The sequence below is a fragment of the Pristis pectinata genome, chromosome 7 (genome assembly GCF_009764475.1).
Source record: "Pristis pectinata isolate sPriPec2 chromosome 7, sPriPec2.1.pri, whole genome shotgun sequence".
In the NCBI taxonomy this organism is placed as follows: domain Eukaryota; kingdom Metazoa; phylum Chordata; class Chondrichthyes; order Rhinopristiformes; family Pristidae; genus Pristis; species Pristis pectinata.
The window spans coordinates 16,353,038-16,371,487 of record NC_067411.1 but is presented as its reverse complement, the minus strand read 5'-3'; the positions used below and the strand labels follow the sequence as shown (position 1 = coordinate 16,371,487).

Below are 18,450 nucleotides of genomic sequence, written 5' to 3'. Positions count from 1 at the left end.
GATTTCAGAGGGAACATAACAACTTAAGAAAATAGGAATAGGATTAGACTACTCCACTCGTCAAGCCTGCTAATGCCATTCAAAATGATCGTGGCTGATCTGTCCCAGGATCATCTTCCCTTCTGTGCCATTTCCTCATGGACCTCCATTTCATGATCTTTCAAAGATTTATCATCTTCTTTAAATACCCTCGAATAGCTATCCTCCACAACCCTCTGAGGTTAGCGAATTCCAGACATTCACCATCCTCTGCGAGAAGTTCCTTTGCACCCGTTTTAAATAACTGGCCACTCATTATATAACTGTTGTCTTGTTCACAATTCTGTACGAATGGAAATATCTTAACATCTCCCCATCATGCCTCCTTAGAATCTTATGTTTCAATATGATCACCCTTCATCACTCTGAACTCCAAACAATATAGATCTAACTTCTCAAAATAGGATAAACCTCTCATCATCCCAGAAATTAGCTTGGTGAACCTCCCGTGGACTGCCTCCAATGTTACTGTATCCTTTCTTAAATAGAGGGACCAAAATTATGAACAGTACAAGAGTTGTGGTCTCATCAATACCCTGTACAATTGTTACAGTATTTCCCGATTTCTTAATTCCAACTCCCTTGAAATAAAGGCCAATATGCAATTTGCCATCTTTAACCCTTTTGCTGACCTGCCTACTAACTTTTTGTGATGTGTGTACAGGAACACCTGGATTCCTGTGTACTTAACTCATTCACAATCTTTCTCCATTAAGGCAATAGTCTACCTTAAGATTCTTTTTACTGACATATGTGACCTCACACTTTCAACATTAAACTCCACTCATCAAGCTTTCGACTCCTCACTCAACCCATTTATATCCTGTTAGTGAGTCCTTATATCCTGATCACAATATGCTCTCTCACCTATTTGTGTCAGCGTCAAACTTGGACACATTATACTCTGCCCCCTCCTGCAAGTCATGAATATAAATCAGAATCAGGTTTATCATCACTGACAATATGTCAGGAACTTTGTTGTTTTGCAGCAGCAGTATAGTGCAAGACATAAAAATTACTATAAGTTACAAAAATAAATAAACAGTGCAAAGAGGAGTAATGAGGTAGTGTTTGTGGGTTCATGTACCCATAACTAACTGAGGGCTAAGAACTGATCTTTGTAACACTTCATTAGTCACATCCTTCCAGCCTGAAAAAGACCAGTTTACTCTGACTCTCTGTATTCTATACAATATTCAATCTTCAATCCATGTTAACATATTTTCCCCAATACAATGAGATCTTATGATGAAAAACGTTATGATGCTGGAGAAACTCAGCAGGCCAGGCAGCATCCGTGGAGAAAAGGTAGTGGTCAACGTTTCGGGTCAGGACCCTTCTTCAGGACCGAAGATAGGAAAAGGGGAAGCCCAATATATAGGAGGGAAAAGCAGAGCAGTGAACAGTAGACAAAAGAGGGGAGGCAGGGTGGGCACAAGATGGTGATAGGTAGATGCAGGTGACAGACAGGTGTGAGGGAGGAGGGGAGAGCAGATCACCTTATCCACTTGGGTTAGCGCTCTCAGGGAGCTATGATGCCATTTTCAGGGAGCTTGGAACTTGAATGCCAAGATCTCTCTGTATATCAATGCTCCTCAGGGTCCTGCCATTTACTGTATACTTTGTCTTACATTGACCTCACGAAGTGCAATGCCTCACACTTGCCAGATTAAACTCTTATCTGCCATTTCTCCTCCCTGCAGCAATACCACCACCCACTCGATAATTTCTCCTTCTGCCTTTTTACACAATTATCCCCTCCCTCGGCCATTTCTCACAATTTCCCTCTGCCTCAGGCTGCAATGGGCATATGATGTTATGAATGTGGACACATTTCCCATGGGTCGGGTGTGAATGCTGTTCCTGTGGTCCACCAAGACTGAAAAGATCACAGGTCGGGGTTTAACATCCGTGAAGAGGAATCAACCAACAATTAGCAGGGACGTTCCAATTCCGTGATTTTTTTTGATGACTTCCAATTTGGCATAAGGGCAAAAGATGATACACATTTACACCACATAAAAGGAGAATAAGCCAATTTTCAAGCAATTGCTTGTTCAGTAGAGGTATTCCCATTTTGCACCCCAGCTGTGGTAATTAAGCATAAAGCTGGCTCGTTCTGTCACAGTTTTAAATTCGAGAGCAAGACTCCAATCGTGTTTGTAATTGTATTATAAATCAAAATTGTTAGCTTTCCTTTTCTAAGCTTGAGAAGCAGAGCAGTACAGCTGGGTTAATGAGCCTGTCTATCATCAGTCTACCTGCACTATAGTCAGTCTCCTGTGGTAGCAACACCAGAGATAGATTTGCCCATTTGTAAATGGCAATTGGTTGAACTCTGCCAAACATGTTTAATAGCTTTCCTCTGACTGACCATTTTCTGTCAGGTTGGTTTTATTTTGTATAATCTGCTTCACGTGAAGTATATCTTTCCCAAGATTATCTCAGATCTGTTGGCTGCCACAGTGGGAAGCCACACTCCAGATGCTTCTTAGTTGCAAGGGATGACAATGATTGATCAGTACCTAACCACGTCAGCAGGGACTGACAAAACTAGAGAATAAAACATTATTGCTACTTGGCTTTAGTAGAAACATGTTTTGGGAAGACCTTCAAGTACCCACAGCTTTGCTTGGAAATCTCAATCCAATTACTGACAGGAGGACAGCAGAATCTTGGAAAACTTCCAAGCCTTTTCAATTTTTTATGCAGATTATTACTGGGACATTTTAAGGTGGTGAATGAACACCTACTGGATTGCAGGTTGTCAGAGCTTGTGCACAAATGAGTCTGAAGTCAACAGTAAAATATGGAAGTTTGAACAAGGGTGTGAACTTGGAATATCCAGAGGTAGAACACAGCAAACACCCAAGAGATTTGCAAGCCATTCAGTCAACTTGAATTACATTTAGTTCCTGTGACCTTGCAGATAAAGCCAGCAAAACCACTTTCATCTGGACTTTTATATAAAAAGATTACTGTGAGGAAAGCAGTTAGATTTTACTGATAGCCTTAGCACTTTAATTTTTAAATGTGTGTAAACAGACTGGCAGCATAACAGCTTGGGAGATCTCTATATCTGCTCGAAATGGGCAAACGAAAAAGCGCAGGTCCCAATCACACAGCTATATGTAAGCGCAGTAATCTTAGGCTCACTTTAACCTAAGTGTAAGATCAGAACTCAAGTTCTGGTTCAAAACTCTAAACTCCCAATCAATAGCATTCTGGAACTACCTTCATTACATGGGCTAATGTTGGTCAAGGAAGTGACCCATTATCATGTCTCCAAGGACAGGTGGGGATGGTCAATAAACACTGGACTTTTGCATAAGTGAAAATAAAAACCCACTCTTAAAGAGGGGTTTCATTGCAGGGAATCAAAAATGAGTCCTCGGGCATAAGGTCTAACATAGGCATATCTTCAAAAACTGGCAGCCTGATAAACTGTTGTTTTGAATATTTGAAGGATGTAAGTATTTATGTTCAAGCTCCAAGATCCATCACTAACCTCTCTGGATCGTGTCTTTCATTTTGATCAGCCAGCTGTTGATTATAATCCACACACTGGTAACCGTGACATTATTGCAGTCTCAAACCATTTAAAATAGCAATGATGCTTATCCATTTAAATAAGAACTCAGATGAGCAATGCAAACTTATACATCTAAGGTGTTAAAAATGAATACTGAAAGAAAATGATTCAAATATATAATGTTGAGTTTGGTGAGCAATGAATCATGATTTATTAAAAGTAATACAAGGTTTCACAAAAACACATTTCCAGACTAAGAAACAACAGTACTGCCAAATACTCAATGGGCTGAATGGCCTCCTCTTCTATTGCAATGACTCAATGATTCAGAAAGGAGCAGGTATGTTAATTCAGCTGCAAAGTGTGTATTCTGTGAGCATTTACCCCCATCAATTCAATTGAACAATCAAACAGGGTGCAAAATGAACTGCCCTTGATGCTCCTTTCTTGCCTTCAGCTTTAGGCCAAGGAAGCTCTGCCCTCAACAATATGAACAGCCTTCCCACAAAGGACATCGTTAAGTGTCTAGCAGGTATATCCAAAAGTGGCACATGGGAAATACATATCTCATGTTGTTCATACCAAAGCCATCTCCACTTATAAATACTGAGATAAGACTGAGCAGAGAAAGCTCTAGGCCAAGGGCTGGAAGGTGGCATAAATACAGGTGCCCGCCGGTCAGTGTGGACTTGGTGGGCTGAATGGTCTGTTTCGATGCTATATAAATTTTATATGCACTGGCCCATGAGGATATCACTTTAAAGTTGTCTATGATGCAATTAGTACAATTTGAGCAAGTTCTTTGTTTTTCACTGCATTTCATTTCCACCATGTTCTGGAACTTTTCCAGGAAGTGTTTTTGTGGTACACCTTATCCACGGAAATAACATAAAGCATTCTTTACATCAATCCATACAGCTGCTTCTTCAAAAATGTATGATATCTATCAGACACAACTCTGCTGAAAATCGTGCTAAACCAGATGAGTAAAGGTAGTTTCCTCCACTAAAAACAGAATGCATACTGCCTGGAAAAGAAAGAGCTTAAATTAATATTGCCCCTGTTTAGGATTTCAAAGTGGTTTGCAGACAATTTTCTAAACAAAAAATTTTGGACTTATAGATTTCTTCTTATAGCCTTCATATACTTGCTGTGTGAAATACTGCAGACAATTTATGTCATAATGTGATAATGATCAGATAATCTGCTTCAGAAATATTGATTGAAGGAAAATACTAGCCAGGATACCAGGGATAACTCCACTGCACTCATTCAATACAATATCATTTTGCATTCACCTGAGAGAAAAGATAGACCTCAATTTAACAACTGCTCTGAAAGATAGTGCCTCTGAAAGTCTATCACCTCCCAGGGATGCCACTGGATCGTTCAGCTACATTTTTGTCTTCTAATCTTTGCAGTAGGTATTGAACTCCAAAAATGCACTGAATTGCACTACAGGGAGACACCATGGAGTAGCCACTGTGGTGGCGCAGCATCATTTTGTGCACAGCAAGATTCCATTAACAACAATCAGTTAAGTGACAAATTGATCTGCTTCTGGGTGTGTTTGTTGAGAAATATCACATATTGTTAATACTTGGGCAGCAGAGGCGACTATCAATACTAATGAAAATCATAAAAGTCTCCAGATGTTGGAAATATAAAATAAAAACAGAAACTGCTGGAAATACTCAGTAGGTCAGGTGACATCCATGGCAAAAGCAACTGAGTGAACATTTCAGGTCAAAGACCCATCGACAGGATAAGGAAGGAGACAAAAGAAGCTTGTTAAGCCGTAGGGATGGTGGGGGTGAGGGGATGTCTCTGATAGGGTAGAACTAGGGTGGCTATGGGGGACAAGCTGTAACCAAGGTTATAGAATACAGAATATAAGGCAAGGTATCTTTATGAGGCACATGTACCTCAAAACACAGTGAAATTCATCTTTGCATAGAGTGTTCTGGGGGCAGCCAGCAAGTGTCACCACGCTTCCGGCGCCAACATAGCATGCTCACAACTTCCTAATCTGTACGTCTTTGGAATGTGGGAGGAAACCAGAGCACCCGGAGAAAACCCACACAGACACGGGGAGAACGTACAAACTCCTTACAGACAGTGGCCGGATTTGAACCCGGGTCGCTGGCGCTGTAAAGCATTACGTTAACCGCTACACCACCGTGCGTACATCACAGCACATTACAGGCTCTTCGGCCCACGATGTTGTGCCAACATTTTATCCTGCTCTAAGATCTATCTCACCCTTCCCTCCCACATAGCCCCCCATTTCTCTATAATTCATGTGTCTATCTAAGAGTCTCTTAAATGTCCCTAATTTATCTGCCCCCACAACTTCTGCTGGCAGTGTGTTCCACACACCCACTACCCTCTGTGTAAAGAACTTACCCCTGACATCCCCCAGATATCTTCCTCCAGTCACCTTAAAATTATACCCCCTTGTGTTAGCCATTGTTGCCCTGGGAAAAAGTCTCTGACTGTCCACTTGATCTATGCCTCTAATTAACTTGTACACCTCTATCAAGCCCCCTCTCATTCTCCTCCTCTCCAAAGAGAAAAGCCCGATCTCACTCAACCTATCCTCATAAGATATGCTCTCCAATCCAGGCAGCATCCTGGTAAATCTCCTCTGCACCCTCTCTAAAGCTTCCACATCCTTCCTATAATGAGGCGACCAGAACTGAACACAATACTCCAAGTGGGGTCTAACCAGAGTTCTTTCAAGCTGCAACATTACCTCGTGGCTCTTGAACTCAGTACCCTGACTAATGAAGGCCAGCACACCATGCACCTTCTTAACAACCCTATTGACCTGCACGGCAACCTTGAGGGATCTATGGGCGTGGACTCCAAGATCCCTCTGTTCCTCCACACTGCTAAGAGTCCTGCCATTAACCTTGTATTCTGCCTTATCTGGTCAACGTGTGAATGGGAGCAGTTAGAGAGCGAGAACATAGACAAAAGAACATAGACGAAAGAATGTAGGGGTTGTAAAATGCAGAGAAGGAGGACACGCTCGGTAGGTCAGACCTGGCTTGTCCTCCACTCCCAGAGGAAACAAGGTGGCAAAAAAAAAAAAAGGGGATAAAGAAAAACAGAAACAAGCAGAGCCAGTGTCACGGATGGATGACTGATACAGACTGACAAGTCAAGTTACCTGAAGTTGTGGAATTCAGTATTGAGTCCAGAAGGCTGCAACATGACCAGACGGAAGATGAGGTGTTGTTCCTTAAGGTTGTGTTGGCCCTCATTGTAACAGTACAGGAAGACAGAGGCTGATAGGTCAAAGTGGGAATGGGATGGAGAATTAAAGTGAGAGCCTACGGGAAGCTCAGGGTAACATTAGTGCATTGTTCAAATAAATATGTCAAAGTAACGCACTTGACAATGTCCATTCTTAATATTCACATTTCCTCTGAGGAGTACCTGCTCAAAGAGAGCGAGTCCTCTCTTCCATGTGATGAGCCAATCTGGTTATCTCTTCAGAGACCCCAAAAGATTGAACGGTGGCTTGACAGGTATGAGTTGGAATGAACAAAATTTATCAGCACCATCAACTTAAACTCTGATGCAAGTAGATCAAGTTCTACAACCATAGGACCCAGTACCCAGCTCTTGGCCCTACCTAATCTGTCTTTAATTCTATTGGTAAACAATGACTACAACTTTAAATGATGTTAGAAATTGATGTGCATCACAACAGGCACACTCTATGATTGTTGTCGGGGTGGGGGTCCTTCCGTAGGGTGAATAGAGAGGACTCATTTCCCTTCGCAAAGAGGTGGCAAAGATTTAAATGAATTGTCAATAAGATTCTAGAGGTGAATTGAAGAAAAGAAAATCACTCAGCAAATAATGATAAACTGAAAAGGCAGTGGAGGAAGAAATCCTTCCCCAGATTTAATAATACCTCAGTGGCCACTTGAAAGCCCAAACCACAAGGTTTTGGACCAACAGCAGGGGTGATCACGGGGTCCACTTTAGATATGAATGTGAAAGCGTTTAATAAGTAGAAATAGAAGCACATCATTCAGCCTCTTATGCCTGCTCTACCGTTCAATGAGGTCACAGCTGATTATTTATCTTTGTGCTACTTCCCTGCATCAGCCTCTTACCCTTTAATTCTTTTACTTTTTACAGACGTGGCCAAACGGCCGCTTTCAATTCTGTAAATTTCTGTGATTCTGAGAGGTGGAACACTAGCCTTGCCAGTGAAGAAGATGACATCTTGAAAATTCAAAGTGATGCAGTTGTATAATATCTGACCAGCATAAACTCTTAAAAGGAGATCCACTGCCACAAAGTAAGTTGCCTAACAAGCATAATTGTATCAAGTTACTTCAAAGAGCAAGCTCTTCAGCATCTTCTCAGGGTCAACTTTGTGTAAGCCTAAAACATTTTTTTTCCCTGTTGTCCACATCTTGAGAAAGTGTCAAAAAAAAACTGAAGTAATTTGGCTACGTGCAAGAAATTGAAAAGTCGAGTTCTGAAGATACTGGAAATTTGAAATACAAGCTTAAAATGCGTTAGAATCAATTGCACACCACATTTCCATTCTACTCCCACTCTGATCTGACTGGCCGCTTATACTGTTCCAACAAAACCCAACTAATCCTTCAGGAACAGAACCTCATCTTTTAGCTGGGCACACTCCAGCCCTTGGAGCAGTGAATTCAACAATTTCAGATAAGGATTAGAAGGGAATTGAGGAACAAGCTGGCCAATTCTGATGAAAGGTCATCAACTCGTGAAGTTTACCATTTTTTTCCTCTCTCTCTCTCCACAGATGCCAGCATTCTCCTTTATTTCAGATTTCTAGCAAATATTGTGTGTTGATTTTATTTTCTCTCTGTCCTGTTTTCATTCAACTCAGTTCCTGCAGGCAAAGCAGTTACGAATTACAAGACCTCGTTGCCCTGTCTCAGTCAACACCACAACTGCTTCTGTCACACAGTCTCTTGGTCTCCACCCTATCACAGGCATTCCTTTGTTGTATCCACCCCTTTTTCTTCTCTGCAACTTAAAACATTTGATTTCTAACTTTTCCTCGTCAGTAGATCATCATCAACAAGTGGGAGATTATCAACCTGAAGTGTTAACTCTGTTCCTCTCTCCACGATGCTGCCTGACGATGCTGAATATTTTCAACATTTTGTTTTTGTTTATGGTTATTTTCCTTTTGCTCTTCACCCAACCCACCTGCCAAGAGCCCAGACCATTCTTGATGGAGCCAGCTATAAGTGGACATCTAATTTGAAGTAATCTTGCTGTGTAGGAGTAAAGACTTTTACATTCGCTGAACTGGAAAAGGCAATAAAATACATGTGGTAGCAGTTCAAATTTCTTCCCATCTGAAGTGCAGTGAGTGAGAAGTTTTGTACAGTCAGTTAAAACCTGGTTCTTTTTAGTAAATGCACTTTTGCAGACATTGGTAAACAGGCTAGCTTTTCTTGCCTGTGATGATTTAAAAACACCTTTACTCAATCTTACCTGTGCTTCACTACTATCGAGGCACTGGCCAATGTTTAGATGACTGTAGTCCTGTATGTAACTATATGTGGTAGGCACAAGTAACTTCTCACACGGGGACTTTTTTTTGATGTAAGGAAATTAGCACACATACTCATATCTACCAAAGTGAAGTTATTCACTATCACATGCATGAAGTAATTAGCAGTCATTGAACACTTGGTTGGGGATACTAATGACAGAGATCTTTGTTACTTCCATTGTCAGTCTACTTTAAATTTCATGTATTCTTATACACTTCCTCTCAGGTGTGGATGACTGCACATTGACTTTCTGTAAGGTTCCTTCATGGACCCTTTGTTTGGTGGCATGCTGCCCATTCCCTCCCTCCATGCATGCACAATTTCTCACAATCTTCACAATATTGAGAGAGAGATCTCACAATCCCTTACTCGTGCATTAGTGCTCCAATAGCCACACAATTGCACCTTATCGCTATCTCACGTATGTGCCTTTTGAAGACCATATGCAAAAGGAAGGATGGTGGGGTGGTAAGAGGGAGCGTTCATGAGATGGGAAGGGGGTGACATCAGCACTGATATCACAAGTGCTTAACATGAGTAACTTTTCAACCGTATACTGTATTAAAATAATTCTCACATACATCCTATGTCGTAATGTAAAATGGCCATATTGAATTTGTCAGTCATCGAGTACTGTGCTTTATCGCTGGAATAGCAAATTGGCCTGCATACAGAATAGGCAACTAATTCAATTATTGCCCATTTTACAGCACAGAAGAACAAATTAAATAACCATCATTGGACACTGCAGCATCTAATAATTGAATGGCTCTGCTCAAAACTGGAATAAAATCCAATTTGAAATTTTCCTAGTTATAGTACAATTGCTCTGGGGAATATGACAAAACCTGTGGTTTCTTACAAAGATTATGTACATCGCTTCAAGGCTCAAAGGGAAAAAAAACCAATGATTTCTCACAGAATTGTTGAGAAACAGGCAATACCCCATGCAGGTTATATTTGTACACAAGTGCTGTAACCAGGATTAAGCTATAGCCTCCAAGCATTGACAATACAAACTATGTGGTTTCACATCACCAATCTTGAAACATTTACAGAATTTAATTTCTTCTGCTGGATGAGATATATAGCTCTTGTTTCACGACAAATTCTTCAACTAAATGTAATGGTAATCCATTTATAGGATTTAGGGCTTTCTCGAAAGTAGGAAAATTTCAACATGACCAAGAAGTTGGGGATAACATGAAATGCATAGGCTTTGTAAATTCTAAGTTTATGATATTTTTGCAAATATCTATTTTTAAAAACCCAAATAATTTAAGGAAAAAAATAGAGAAGAGGATAAGTAACTCCACTGAAAACAAAGAGCAGCTATCATTTATATGGTCCTTCTATTGCTGCCATATATCTTAAGGCATTATATGCAGGAGTATGATCCATCAAAACAAAATTGACCGAGCCAGAGACATTAAGATAGGCTGAAATTTTCAGCCAGTAACCAAACCTTTACTCGGACACAACTGTGCGATTCTATCTCCATTACATTGACAACTGCATTGGCACCACTTCTGGCACTCACGTGGAACTCTTCAATTTTATCACCTTCACTACAAACTTCCACCCCGCCCTCAAATTCATTTAGATTATCTCTGACACCTCTCTCCCTTTTCTAGATCCCTCTGACTCCATCTCAGGAGATCTGATATTTACTATACATCCGCTGACTCCCACAGCTAACTTGACTGCATCTCCTCCCACCCCGGTCTCTTGTAAGGACATCAACCCTCTCTCTCAACTTGTGTGTGAGCACTGCATCTGTTCTCAAAATGAGACTTTCTGCTCCGGGACATCTGAAACGTTCTCCTTTTTTAGGACACGTGGCTTCCCCTCTACTGTGGTCGATAGAGCCATCACTCACAGTTCCTCCATTTCCCAGACGTCTGCCCTCACCCCACCTCTACCCAGAAAGAACAGAGATAGAGTTTAGATTATCCTCACCTTTCATCCTACCAGCCTCCGTAACCAGCACATCATCCTCTGTCATTTCCAACAGCAACAACGGGATCCCACCACCAGTCACATCTTCCCCTCCTCGCCCCTCATGCAAGCAATATGGTAGCTTATTTCACCCTTAAAATTTGATCCTCTTGACTCAATGGAACTGAATTTTGGAAATGGAATGTAATGCATAGTATCACATATTAGTACATACAACTGAGGAAGAATATCTAAACCATAAAAATATACTGCTTCTCATTTGAAAAAGCACAATAATGTATGGAAAAATGTTAGAATTCAGTCTTCATTTGAAAGTAAGTAGTGAAAAAGTGAGTTCCTTCGTTCATGGGATGGTGCATCATTGGCCTGCCCCAATCAGTGTGGGGGACAGGGCTCACTGACATCTTCAAAGCAAAATTGTCGAAACTCTGGAATATTTCAACTGCTGGGGATACTCAGCAGCATCCGTGGAGAGAGAAACAGAATTAATGTTTCAGGTCAATGACACTGTTCTGATGAAGGATCATTAACCTGAAATGTTAACTTTGTTTCAATGCTGCTCATTAGAAACCTCAAGAAAATTGTATCACGAGCTTCAAGCAACTTTGGGATACCAAGAGTGCACCCAATTTTCCAACTGCTGGCTACTTGTATTTTCAAATTACCTTGAGGTTATAAAATATTTGTGAAGGTAGGAATTAAGTAAGATCACATCCTCTGTTGGGGCAGCAGTGACAGGGTACACACCAAGGCAGCGACTGAGAGAACAAAACCTTTACACCAGTGTTGTCGAATGATGGATCACTGGAAGTTCATCCTCACTAAATGAACTAAGTGCACCAAATGAATTATGCAGATTCAGTATCATGTTCCATCCTGCCTCTGAGACTCATTGCAATAAAGTCAATTTCAGAGCAGAACACATGGTTGCTGTAATGTTGAGTAGTTGGACGGGGATGAGTTTCTGGGCAGGAATGTACGGACACAAAAAAAAGTTAAAGTAAGGCTGTTGCATCTTTGAAAATGTCTAGGTAAATATCTAAAGATAAAGATGAAAGGAGAACAATTATTGGCAAAGAATCAGTGCATGCATGGTGGGGGGAAATGTTCTCAGTAATTCTAATTTCTCAACTCTGTTTAGTCATTGGTTTATGGCAGATAATTCCACAGTTCAAGTAGTTACTTATACTCACCATATCTCAAAGTTTTCTTTTAATTGTTTTTTTTGTGAAGATCCTGAATTTTTGCTTTTAATATGATTTCCTCAATGAAACAATCTGTTGGTGTTTACCTCATCATGAATCCTAATAAACGAGGAGTTTTATATATGATCAGATCCAACATTTTGCAGTTTTCATGAGAAGAAACCTAAGCTCAAGAGTCTCTAATTATCCCACTGCCAAGACTCAAATACAAAATCTAGCCTAACACTCCTGTGCAGTACAGAAACAATGCAGGATTCTTAGAAGAGTAACCTTTTGGATGAAGATTACCATATCAGGGGCCTTTAACATGAGAAGACAGGTCCACTCAGTCAGAGAGAAACAACCTTATAGTATCTTTTCAAAGAAAATCTGGTACTTTACCCAGACTTATCCCTCAGCCAACATCACTAAGAAGGATCTCATCACCTTGCATTGCTCTTTAACTGAGTGTTCCATGCGTAAATACACTAAGATTCCCTTCAATGGCTAACTTTCAAAAGTTAGTTGTTGGCTGTGGAGTATCTCAGGAAGTCCTGTGGTTATAAAAGATGCTCAGTAAGTTCAACTTATTTTGGTTCACACCACTCCTTTTTGAATCTTTTTTTAAATGTTTCTTTGATCAGCTTCAGATGATGAGTACTAAAACTTGCACAAAGATATTTCCATAATGGCCAAAATGTAAACTGGGTATGTTTATTATCAATGATTGCTTCTTTTTATAATGGCTTTATCTACTAAGTCTAAATGAATGCTTCTAAGGAAGGTATTTTTAATCCATTTTTGGGATCTGGGAATTGCATGCAAGACCATCATAAATTGTGCATTCCTAACTGGACTTGAGAGTGGTGGTGAGCTACCTTTATGAACCATTTCAGTCCTCCTGTTGACAGTACTCCCACATGTTGTTAAGTAACATGTTCCAGGATTCAGACTCAATGATATTTCCAAGCCATGATATTGTGTGGTTTGGAGGGAAACATGCAAGTGATGGTGTTTCCATGTCCCTGTTGCACATTGCCTTCTTTGTGGTCAAGGCAATATGTTTGGGTGATGGTTTTGGAATAGCCTTGGTGAATAACTGCAGTGTCTTTTGTCGAATCGACATACTGCAGCCACTGTGCACAGGTGGTGGATAAGCTATCGACCAAACAGGCTGCTTTGTTCTGAATGGTGCATGAAAAATATTCCATTACACTCCTGACTTGTTACTTGTAGATAGTTCAAAGGGTTGTGGCTGGGGTGTCAGGAGATGAGTCCACTCACCCCAGAATACAGAGCCTCTGGCAAGGTCTTGGAGATACGTTCAAGTGTTGATACTTTGCCATCAACTTCCAACTGAATCTTTATAAACTAAATGAGGTTGATTTGAACAATAAAAGTTCTGGTTTCAAAAAAATTTAAATTTATGTTGGTTACTTCTTTTCGGTAATTCACCTCACCTTATTTCGTCACACATCTGCAGAAGTAGTGTCACCTTCATCAATTCCTTTGTTTGAATATCTCGATATATTAGGGACACATGCACATACTTATTGTATTATAAATAAAATATCTAATATATAAATACATCATGACAATCAATGTTTACACAAGCTCCAGCTGTTGGCTCTAAAACTGATTGAAAAGCGAATTAAATATTGACATAAAATTGATGTCATAAAATTTATTAATAATAAAATAAGAATGCACAATAATTTTGAAAAATAGCAGAGGGTTTTTTTTAAACCAATATTATGTCTCGCAGCATATGCTTGAAGCTCAAATTTCTTGAACAGCCCAATCAAATTTCTGGATATCTTCATGAATCACACATCCATTAACTATTTTTAATCATTTGTTCGTTTAAGACAAAGGGCTTTTTTCATCATGACATTCCAAAGATGGTATCCCAAAGGACATGGGATGAAGTTGGGAAGACGGATTGAAAGAAGGCAAGTAGCTAGATCTTTTACACCTAAAAAGATAATGGGCTCATGGAACTTTTCCAATGTGTAAAGCGGCAGAAATGAAGCAATTAGATCTCTGGAGAAGCAAGAGATTGATGAATTTGGTAAACTGGGATTAATCTATCAAAAGATGATCATCCTAATGCCTTTATCTATTTCTAACATTCTTGCATTATTAAATGTTTGAGTGTTTTTTTTATAAATCAAAACATGAGGATCATAAAATGTTATGACAAAGCAAAAAGGGACTTTACAGCCTTTCAATCCCTTGTTGATTATTTGAAGGAGGTAAACATGGCTCTTATTTCCCCACATTATATTATCTATTCCAAACATTTAACCACTTGCCTCATAAAAGTGTTTCGGGATTACACAATCACCATTGATTCTAGAGGGGTCTTTCAATGGGAGAGTGGGACAAATGGGATTGCTCCTAAGATCTGGGATAGATCTAATGGGCTGAATCATTCTGTGTTGTTATAACTATAAGGTAAGAAGGTGTCTCAAGATCAATATATAAACTCTTCTAGCTTCTTCCATCATTCTTTTTCTTCTGGATGCTCACAAGGTGGCTACTGAATGCAGGCCTGCCCTAGTTAAAGATATTTGATTCCTTAAGAGTCCATTGTGTGAAAATTCAGAGAGCAGTTCATTTTGTGAATCATCAACATTTGCAGGAGATACAGGTTCTCCCCAGGTTATGGCAGGTTTCTGAAAACTGTTTATAACCCAAGCAAAAAAATGAACTGCTGGAGGAACTCAGCAGGTCAGGTAACATCTGTGGAGGGAAATGGACAGTTAACATTTTGGGTTGAGATCCTCATACGGTGTAGAGGGGACGTAGCCAGTATAAGGAGGTGAGGGGGTGGGGTGAGGCAAGAGCTGGCAAGTGACATGTGGATCCAGGTGAGGGGGACTTGATTGACAGATAGGGGAGTGAAGGTAGAGATAGCAATAGAGGCTGGGAGGTGATGTGGAGACAACGAAGGACTGCAGATCATGGAATGTGATAAGAAAGGAACAGTGGGAGGAACAGATAGGGGACCCAGCGGGTGCTGGGCAGATGGAGTAGGTGAGGGAAGAGAAAGGGACCCAACCAGTCCTTTCAGATGAGACAGAGATTCACCTGCGCCTCCCTTAATATCATCCACTGCATTCGGTGCTCCAAGTGTGGCCGCCTCTACATTGGTGAGACCAAGTGCAGACTAGGTGACCATTTTGCAGAACACCTGCGCTCTGTCCATAACTGCAAACTGCATCTCTCCGTTGCCAGTCACTTCAACTCCCCCCCCCCCCCCCCCCACCATCACATAGATATGTCAGTCCTCGGCCTCCTCCGCTGCCAGGAGAATTCCAAACGCAAACTGGAGGAACAGCACCTCATTATCTGTCTTGGAACCTTGCAGCCTAACAGCATGAACATTGAATTCTCCCACTATAAATGATCCTCACCACCCCCCCCCCCCCCCCGCCAACTTCCCCACAACCCCCTCCCCTCCACCATGCTTCTTCTCTTCTTCCCTTTCCTAGCCTCCTTTTTTTTTAAACCTTTGACTCATCCCCCAGTGGATCTGCTCTCCCCACCTCCCCTGCACCTGCCTATCACTATCTCTCACTTGTATCTCCCTATCACCCCGCCTCCCCCCTTTTGTCCACCTATCACTGCTTTGCTTTTCCCTCCTATATATTGAGCTTCCCCTTTTCCTATCTCCAGTCCCAATGAAGGGTCCTGACCTGAAACGTTGACCGCCTGCTTTTCTCCACAGATGCTGCCTGGCCTGCTGAGTTCCTCTAGCATCAGTGTTTTTCATCCAGATTCCAGCATCTGCAGTCCTTTGTTTCTCGAAGAAAAAGAAACAACTGAGTGATAAGAGGGCTGGAATGGCACTGGAGTGGTGGGGGGGGGGGGGGGGGTGGGTGGGAAGGGGAGGCGAGACATTGGAAGGTAGGGTGTGTGAAAGAGGACCTGGATAGAGCAGATGGAGGGAGAAAGAAAGAGGGGGGAAGAGCAGGTTACCTGAAATTCGAGAATTCAATGTTCATACCATTGGGTTTTGACCACCCAGGTGGAATGGGAGGTGCTCTGCTTCTCATTTGAGTTTAGCATCACCTTGGCAGTGGAGGAGGCCGAGGACAGACAGGTCAGTATGAAAATGTGGAAAGCTGTTGATATAGCAACAGCAGAAATGTTGATATAGCAACAGCAGAAATGTTGATATAGCATACATGGATTTTTAGCAGGGTATTTGACAAAATACCACTTGGCAGATGGTTTTAGAAAATAAAAAAAGTCCATCAGAACCAATGGTCAGTGTGGAAGGGGGATTAAAATGGCTTGCAACTGATTAAACGTCAGAAGCAACTCAATCTCCACCCAGTGAAAATATAGCAAATCAAAAGTACGCCACATTTGTTTTGACAAACTAAAACATGCAGGCTAAAACTTCATTCATCCAATGGCCATTGTTGCCACATGGAACAGCATTGTTGCTTAAGAGAGTATTTTTAAATAGCTTTTTTATTTCACACACTCATTTCCATTAGCTCAATCAAAAAAGACTGTTGAATGTTATTGGTCTGCTTTGTTTGAAAGACAGTCTCCAAATCTGTTGCCTATCTTTCATTGTGGAAAAGAAAACCTTAATTAAGTGACATGTCAAATAGAACCATTTGCTGTGCAGCAAAGATTGATTAAGTGACTGTTTGCTAACCAAGGCAAACCTGTATTACTTTTCACCCTTTCCCGAAATCCCTCTCATGACTTTGATTTCTTTTTGACCTTCTTTGTTTGAATCCAAATTGCCTGTCAATTTAGTTTCATCATATAAAGGTCTCTCACATAGAATCCTCATAATGGATTGGTTCTTCACCCTCTTCATAACCTAAAGGCGGCTGGCAGAAACTTTGCCCAAGCTAAGGGTACTGTGTACATTGGTTATGACTGGATTAGTGGCCTGAGTTTTGGACCACTGATGTTGAGACACGAGTTTGAATCCATCATAGCAGCAGAGGAATTTAAACTCAAGGAATTAAATAAGTCTGAAATTTACAAGCAAAAGGTAGTCTCATCAAGTGATGATAAAACTAATGGATTGCTGTAAAACACCGTCAGGTTAACTATGGTACTTCATGGAAGGAAATCCCGTTTCCTTACCCAGTCTGACATACAGATGACTCCAGACACACTAACGTGGTTGACTCACAACTGCTTCTTCAATTCAGGGACTGCATTGCCGGTTACGTCCACAAGGTGTGAACAAATGAACTAAAATCAATAATAAACATGGATCCTTCGCATCCAGCATGGTAGCGTAACGCTATTACAGCGCCAGCGACCTGCGTTCAGTTCCTGCGGCTGTCTGTAAGGAGTTTGTACGTTCTCCCTATGTGTCTGCGTGTATTTCCTCCGGGTGCTCTGGTTTCCTCCCACATTCCAAAGACGTACGGGTTCAGAGTTGTGGACGTGCTATGTTGGCGCCGGAAGAGTGGCAACACTTGCGAGCTGCCACCAGCACATTCTCAGTAACACAAAAAGATGCATTTCCCTTTGTGTTTCGATGTACATGTGACTAATAAATAAATATCCATCCATTACCTCTTTTTTATATAAGGTGTCTGAGAACCCACAATTTATGAGAATGGATGTTTTAAAGAGAAACTAAGGAGAATCAATGTGACTAGAGCAGTTCACATAGGATACATGGATTTTTAGCAGAGCATTTGACAAAGTACCACTTGGAAGATGGTTTTTAGAAAATAAAAAAGCCCATCAGAACCAAGGGAAAGTGGAAAGTTACATTAAAAATTGGTTCAGAGAAATGAAACACTAATAGCTGATGGGATACTGGAGAGGTGCATGCAAGGGGTTCTGTAGGGCTCACTATTGAGCCCCTTGCTCTTTGCAGTATACATAAGTGGGTATCAATGTAGTGGCCATGTATAAGAAGTCTGCCAATGATATGATGGCAGTGTGTTTGATAGTGAGGAAGAAGGTTATGAACCATGAAAAGATGTCAACAGAGGAGCAAGAGGTATTGCAAATAGGATAGCAAACAAGCACTGGGGTGCATGATAAATATTAAGGTATCAAGAAGTCTTGAGGAACGAAAGGATTTTGAAGTCGATGCCCACAGATCTCTGAAGGTGGGAGGGTGGGTAGATAAACTGGTTAAGAGGGTATGTATGATACTTGCCTTTAT

At 41.0% G+C, this 18,450-nt stretch overlaps 1 long non-coding RNA gene across 1 annotated transcript in view; it reads right to left on the bottom strand.

Moving 5' to 3' along the window:
• Nucleotides 1-4,299: 4,299 nt before the first annotated feature.
• LOC127572764 (uncharacterized) overlaps nucleotides 4,300-18,450 on the bottom strand; it is a 34,441-nt gene continuing 20,290 nt past the window's right edge. The window contains exon 3 of the long non-coding RNA XR_007956681.1: nucleotides 4,300-4,598. This is a non-coding gene — a long non-coding RNA (uncharacterized LOC127572764). The remainder of the gene's footprint in view (nucleotides 4,599-18,450) is intronic.